This window comes from Furipterus horrens, unplaced genomic scaffold (assembly GCF_987537825.1).
Source record: "Furipterus horrens unplaced genomic scaffold, mFurHor1.1.pri manual_scaffold_1, whole genome shotgun sequence".
Taxonomy (NCBI): domain Eukaryota; kingdom Metazoa; phylum Chordata; class Mammalia; order Chiroptera; family Furipteridae; genus Furipterus; species Furipterus horrens.
The window spans coordinates 155,003,722-155,011,218 of NW_028327171.1; the positions used below are offsets into that span (position 1 = coordinate 155,003,722).

General features: G+C 41.2%; 1 pseudogene; it reads right to left on the reverse strand.

The window, feature by feature from the left end:
* Positions 1–6,415: 6,415 nt before the first annotated feature.
* On the reverse strand, positions 6,416–6,898 carry LOC150022087 (large ribosomal subunit protein eL21 pseudogene; annotated as a pseudogene).
* Positions 6,899–7,497: the final 599 nt, after the last annotated feature.

A 7,497-nucleotide genomic window follows, 5' to 3' on the forward strand; every position in this document is an offset into this window, starting at 1 on the left:
ACCCATGACTTCTCTCTTTACCTATCATTTCAGAAAAGCCCTGTGACCCCTTTCACTGCAGAGTTCTGTTCTGCCCTGGGTACTCAGGTTTTTCCGAGCCCCTTCTCCCCCGAAGTTTCGTAGTTTTTGCCCACTCTTCTATCCAGTGTTAACACTTCATCATACGTGGTATTCATGGTTGTCATTATGCAAATTAAAATATTGCTGCAATCAAGCCTTTATAAATAATTGAATTATGGCAAAGAACTGTGTAATGCAAACTCAGATAATGACATTTTACTGGACATGAGATTCTTAAGAGAACAGAAGCATAACTATTTAGCAGTGCTGATATAGCTACCCTACAATAGCAACCAAAGTGGGAGAGACTGGTCAGCACTGTTCAGAGGACCCTATCTAAGTAGATGATGGGGTTATTATGTGTAATTAATGGGTGAGAATTAAGAAAAGGGCAAGGCAAGTCTCAAATGTGAACAACTCCCCAGAAGGAAACCTCTTTTCACTGAACTCTGTAACCTCATTTCCAAGCATTTTGTGGTGCCGACAATTCTATGTGCACAGGGTGGACCCCTTGCCTTCAGAACAATTGGGATGGAGTATAAAATGGTAGTCACCTTGGAAATCAGCCCGCAGTTTCCCATAAATTTAAGCATACATTAACCTGATGATTCAGAAATTTTACACACGTTGGTATTTATCCAAGAAAATTCAAACATATATCCCCAAAAAGGCTTAAACATGAATGTTTGTAGCCTCAAACGGGAAACAATTCAAATCCCCATCAACAAGAGAAAAAATCAATTATATAGCACAATCCAACAATGGAATACTACTTAGCCATAAAAAGAAACCAGCTATTGCCAAGGCTGGTGTGGCTCGGTTGGAGTATCATCCCATGAACCGAAAGGTCTCGGGTTCGATGTCCAGTCAGGGTACATACCTGGATTGCAGGTTTGATCCCTAGTCAGAGCAGGTACAAGAAGGCAGCCAATCAATATTTCTCTCTCTCTTGCTCTCTCTCTAAAAGCAATGAAAAACTGTCCTCAGGTGAGGATTAAAAAAACAAAAAACAAAAAAAACAAAAAAACAACTATTGTTACTTGCAACAGCATGGATAACTTGGATAGCTCTAAATTATGATGTTGAGCAGAAGTATATTGTATATGAAGCACCAGAACAGGCACATTACACTATAGTGCTTTTGGTGCAAAATGGATTGACTAGAAAGGAGAACAAGAGGACTTTCTGGGGTCATAGAAATGTTGTATCAAGTTTTGGGTAGTAGTTACATGGGTATATACAATTTTAAAAATTTATTGAACTGAACATTTATGATCTGTCTATATCATGTTAAATTATACATCAGCAAAAAATAAAAATCAAGGTATGTTACTTATTTCATCATTGTTACAACAAATCATCTCATCAGCAACACTGTAGGACTTGGGGAGAACTGGAACATGACTTGCATGTATACAATACTCCAGCCTTTTGTGAACCCATCAAACTGAGCTTCTGCCCTGCACTCTCATGACTCATTCTCTCTCTCAGAGACTTCTGCTGTCTCTATCTCTACTTCTCTTGGCTCCAATTGTACTTTCGCCTACTTCCCTCTCTCACTCCCAGGGGGAATAAGATTTGGAGTGTTAGCATTCTGTTGTATCCATATGGGTTTTATTTCTCACATCCAGACACCTTAGAAGCCTCTGCTCTCCTTACTGATGACATATAAATTTGCCTTAATCAGAACCCTATTTCTCTCCAGTTTTATTAAGACATAATTGACAATAAGTTTAGTTAACATCCATCATCTCCATGTCCCCCCCAAAAGGGGAAGAAATGTTTTTCTCCTTGTGATGAGAACTCTTAGGATATACTCTCTTAACAACTTTCAAAAAATCATACAATGTTTACTATAGTCAACTTATTGTATATTACATTCCCCAATACTTAATTATCCTGCAACTAGAAATTCATACCTTTTGTCCACGTTCATCCAATTCCTCCACCCCAACTGTCTACCTCTAGTAACCACAAATCTGATCACTTTTCTATGGGTTTGGTTTTCTGGTTTTGTTTTGTTTTTAATTCCTTGTATAAGTGAGATCATACAGTATTTGTCTTTCTCTGTTCAACTTATTTCACTTAATACAATGCCCTCAATTTCTATCCATGTTGTCACAAATGGCTGAATAATATTCCGTGGTGTGTATGTGTGTGTGTGTGTGTGTGTGTGTACTAGGCTATTTTAAATAATGCAGCTATGAACATGGGGTTGCAGATATCTCTTCAACATCTGTTAAAACCCTATTTTGGGTCCAATCTGTATGGTGGAAGGCAGAAAAGAACTCAAGAGGCTGAGCACTGTGGGCTATTGGAGGTACCTGAACCAGTCATTGTAATGACCATGTTCTAGCACAGAGAAGCAGAGTCCCTGGGCCCCCCAGTTTTTAAATCTCTGACTCTAGTTTTGGAACACACATCACTGCAGCAGGAATAATCTAAGTGAATGTTTTATACCCATAAAACTGCTCTAAGAGGAGGAGAAACAAGATGGCGGAGGAGTAAGTGGAAGCTACACTAACTTCCTCCTAGAACTAGTCTGGATTTACAATGTAATTTTGGAGAAATCATCTGGAATAACGAACCGAACACCAGCTGGAGAGAAGTCTTATAACCACGGAGAGACAGAAAAGGCCGCTACATCACAACGTGACCGGTAGGGAGTGCGGAGACGTGGAAGGGCTGGCTGGGCTCCCACGGGTGGCAGCTGAAGGGGCTGAGAAACAGCTCAGCAGCCAGGGATTCCCCCTGAGAAGGGCAGGGTCTAAACCCCCAGCTGGGCTTCCCAGCCTACAGCGACAGAGTGGAAAGTAAAATAGTATCAGCTGTGAAAAGCGAAAAGCCACAGGCTTTCTTGCTAGCCGGAGAGAAACAGCAGGAGAAAAAGAGCTCTTAAGTGGATCACATACGAAAATATTTTGGCCACCACTTACCCTGGGCTCAAGCAGAGGGAAGGCAGAGAGGACTGGAGACACTTGGGGAGAATTTGGCACGGTGGCTTTGAGGGGAGAACTGGAGGAGCAGCTGACTGGGTCCCAGTGCTGACTCATCCCCAGTACTGCGGGTAGACCATTCCCCTCCAAGTGGCGTCAGCCTGAGGGGAAGCAAAAGCCCTGCCTACAGGAATTAAGCTGCCACACCCACAGTCCTTAAGCCTGACAGCTAATCACAGATTGAATAGATTAACAATCAAAGAAGACAGACAACAGCAGTAGATCCCTGGAAGTCTCCAACAGGCTGCCTAGGGCCAGACTGGTACATGATCTGACGCCACCAGAGGCAGATCCAGGAAGTGCAGATCATTCCAAGAAGCACCAACAAACAATAGGAGTCAAAAAAATGGGGAGACAGAGAAACAACCTCCCATCAAAAGGAAAGGTAGAATCCCCAGAAAGAGTGCTAAATGAAATAGAGGGGAGCGAACTATCAGATATGGAATTCAAAACATGGATTATGGAGAAGCTGAATGAGCTCAGCGGAAACTTCAAAGAACTCCAGAAAAACTACAAGGAACTCACAGAAAATTACGTGAGCATGAAAAAGGACATAGAAGCTATCAATAAGAGCCAGGAGGAAATGAAAAATACGATCTCTGAATTGAAGAACACAGTAGAAGGAATTAAAAGCAGGCTAGAGGAAGCAGAAGATCGGATCAGCGAGCTGGAGGACAACCTACACAAAAACTCCCAGACAATGCAACAAAATGAAAAAAGACTGAACAAGACTGAAGAGGTTCTAAGACAGCTGCAGGACAACATGAAACGTAATAATATCCGTATCATAGGAATTCCAGAAGGAGAAGAAGAAGAGCAAGGGATAGAAAACCTCTTTGAAAAACTAATGACAGAAAACTTTCCTAACATGATGAGAGAAAGAGTCACGCAAGTCCAGGAAGCACAGAGGGTCCCAATGAAGATGAACCCCAACAGGCCCACTTCAAGACACATCATAATTAAAATGCCAACATTCAAAGACAAAGAGAGAATCCTAAAAGCAGCAAGAGAGAAACAACTAATAACATACAAGGGAGCTCCAATAAGGCTATCATCAGATTTCTCAGCAGAAACACTACAAGCCAGAAGGGAATGGCAAAAAATATTCCAAGCAATGAAAAACAAAGGCCTACAACCAAGAATACTCTACCCAGCAAGGCTTTCATTCAAAATGGAAGGTGAAATAAGGAGTTTCCAAGACAAAAGAAGGCTAAAAGAATACATCTCCACCAAACCAGCATTGCAAGAGATGCTAAAGGGTCTGCTTTAAGAAGATGAAGAAACAGAGAGACAGAGAGGAACACGAGTACCAAGGGGGAAAATGACAATGAATAAGTACTGAAAGAAAGAAGGAACTTCTACCATTTGCAACAACATGATTGGAACTAGAGAGAATTATGCTTAGCGAAATAAGCCAGGCAACAAAAGAAAATTACCTTATGCTGTCACCTGTTACAGGAAACTAATGAACAACACAAACAAATGAGCAAAATTGAACCAGAGGTATGTAAACAAGGAATAAACTAACAGTAACAAAGGGGGAGATGGGAGGGAGAGAAGGGGTAAGAAGGGGAAGGGTCTAGTCAAAGAACATGTATGAATGACCCATGGACATGGACAACTGGGTGGGGACTGACTGTGGGGGGGGGGCAGGGTGCAGGGAAGCAAGAGGGGGAAAAAAAGTGAGACAACTGTAGTGGAAAAACAAACAAACAGAAAATTTTTTAGTGGGGGGGGAATAAAAATATAAAGAATAGAAATGCAAGTTCAGTGAATATTAGAAGGACAAGGATTTTCCTTCCGATAAGACAGTCCTACAGATTTAGAGACTTGTATGTGGGTTATGTTACATAAATTAACATGTGTTTTCTGTTTTCAAAGGGCATAAGCCTACAATCTCATTACCTGAGTGATTATCTGTATGCATAGGCCTCACTTAATCCTGTCTGCATTGCTGCCTCCTGAGACTCAATGGTTTGGCTGAACTAAGTGGCTGGGTTGGTGAAGAACGGGGTGGTCTGTGGGCTTCACTTTAAAACTGGTTTCTCTTTTCTATCCTAATGGCTTGGACAGAAAAAGCCCAGAGGCCTGAGATGGGGGAAACCTAAAATATTTCCCTCAGTCCAAAATAAGTATAATGGGCAAAAGGGTTTTGGACAGGTGAGATGTACCTGGCACACCTTCCTCCAAAGAAGCCCTTCTTTTCCCTAATGTGGGACATTGAAAAATTAATACCTGTCTTTTGTCATCTAGTGGTTACGGATTAAATGATGTCCTTTAACCCTGTTGCCCCCAGAATACAACAAGGATGCCAGCCTGTCAAACCAAGCATGCCGTTGTCCAGAGACAGCCAACCAACCTGGAGTCTGCACGATCCTTCCCCTTGTGGGAAGGCCACCCTCCCCTCCACATCCCCACTCTTATTAGGGATTTCTTGACCCACGGGTAGGTAGGACGACGACCATGTCCAGCTTGAAGCAGCTAGAGGAGCCCGAGACCTTCATCCATTGTCCTTTATAAGATTGTAAAGGGTCTTAAGTCTGAGAGGGAGGAATTGTTATTTTTTATTGTTAAAATATTTAACTAATTAATTAATTAATTTTAAAAAAAGAAGAAGAAGAATATATGAAAGGGTGAGGCGGGAGAGCTTGTATGTACGACCCATGGGCATGGACTTGGAGAGAGGATTGTTGGGGAAGGGGGGTGCTGGGCGGAGGGGAGCAAAGGGGAAAAAAAATTGGAACTATTGTAACAATATAATCAATAAAATATACTTAAAAAAAAAAAAAACTGCTCTAAGAATTGGTAGTTTAAATGATAAGTTCACAATGTTATCAGAGCTATATAATTAAATAGATGCTAATGCCAACTGTTAACTCCTCCCAGACCACCAGAAAAACCTCTTGATAAACACCATCTTGTAGGACAGGATATTTTCAAGTTTTTAGGACCTGGACTGGGTGATTTTTTAAGAAAATATTTTAATTATTTTATTTAGTTGTATTTTAGAGAGTGGGGAAAGGAGAAAGAGAGGGAGAGGAACATCAATGTGTGGTTGCCTCTCATACGCCCCCAACTGGGGACCTGACGTGCAACCTAGTCAAGTGCCCTCACTGGGAATCGAACCAGCAACACTTGGTTCACAGGCTGATGCTCAGTCCACTGAGCCACAGCAGCCAGGGCTTGGACTGAGTGATTTTGAACAGATCTTGCAAGGTGAGGAACTGGTTGGAATTAAGTAGAGTTTATGACACAATAGCTTTGCATTCATGGGCTCAGTGAGGGGAGGGTATTGAGGAGCATCTTTTTTTTTTTTTTTTAAATCAGTACAGAAATCTTTTATTATGTTTTCACACTTATCATGCCATGACTTCATAGGGAATGAGTTCCAGCAATTCAGGCTCCTTTCCATTAGTTCTCACAAAGTGTGCTTATCTGGGTGGAGCAGGCTGATGCTTCAGTTGAGCCCAGGTACCTTTCTCTTTGGCTTCCTTCTTTTTCTGATCATTTTCCTTCACATGTTTCAGGAATCTATCTCAACTCTTTGAGTGCTTAATATGCTCAATACATACATTAATTCTCTTGGCAAGTATCTTGCCCTTAACTTGTTTGTTTACAACTATACCCAGTGCGTGCTGGGTGACATTGTAGACTCCTCCAGTTTTGCCATGGTAACATTTGTGGGGCGTTCCTTTTTGAACAGTGCCCATTCCCTTGATGTCTACAATATCACCTTTCTTGTAGATTTGCATGTATGTAGCCAAAGGAACAACCCCATGTTTTCTAAAAAGCCTAGAGAACATATAGCAGGTACCTCTCCTCTTTCCCTTTGTGTTAGTCATTTCGGCGAATTACTGGAAGATGGTGGTTCCGACCAAAAAGAAGTTGAGGGGCATCTTGATGAGCAAGTTGTTTTATTGATTGGAAAGCCGATTAGTTGGCTCCTGTTCCTCTTTCAGGAATAAGAGTTTCCTGGAGCAAGCAACTGACTTATTTCTGCTCTATGTCAGCACTGATTAGCACATGCACAGAGAAGCGTTGTTAGTCCTCACTGATTTACTTGTAAAATTTTTAAACAATTTCTTGCAAAACTTTTAAACAATTTCTCACATATTCTACTTTAATCTCTTTTCTGTGAGTTTGGTTTTTAATCTCTCACCTTCAAATCCATCAATTACAAAACAAGGTTTTGATATGAGTTGCAGGAATTGGGAGACCTTGGGCCATGAGAGCAGGTTGTGATAGGTGTCTGTCATTTCTTAAAATCCTGTGAGGCAGTAGGGTGCTTTTTATATTGTATCCTTTGCTTTCATTTTATTAAGTTTATGATCCAGTGTAATCTTTGACTTCCTCATTTGTAAAATAGGGATAACAAATGTATCTTCCTCATGGAATTATTGTGAGAATTAAGTGAGTTACATAAGTGTGAAGAGCTTAGAAA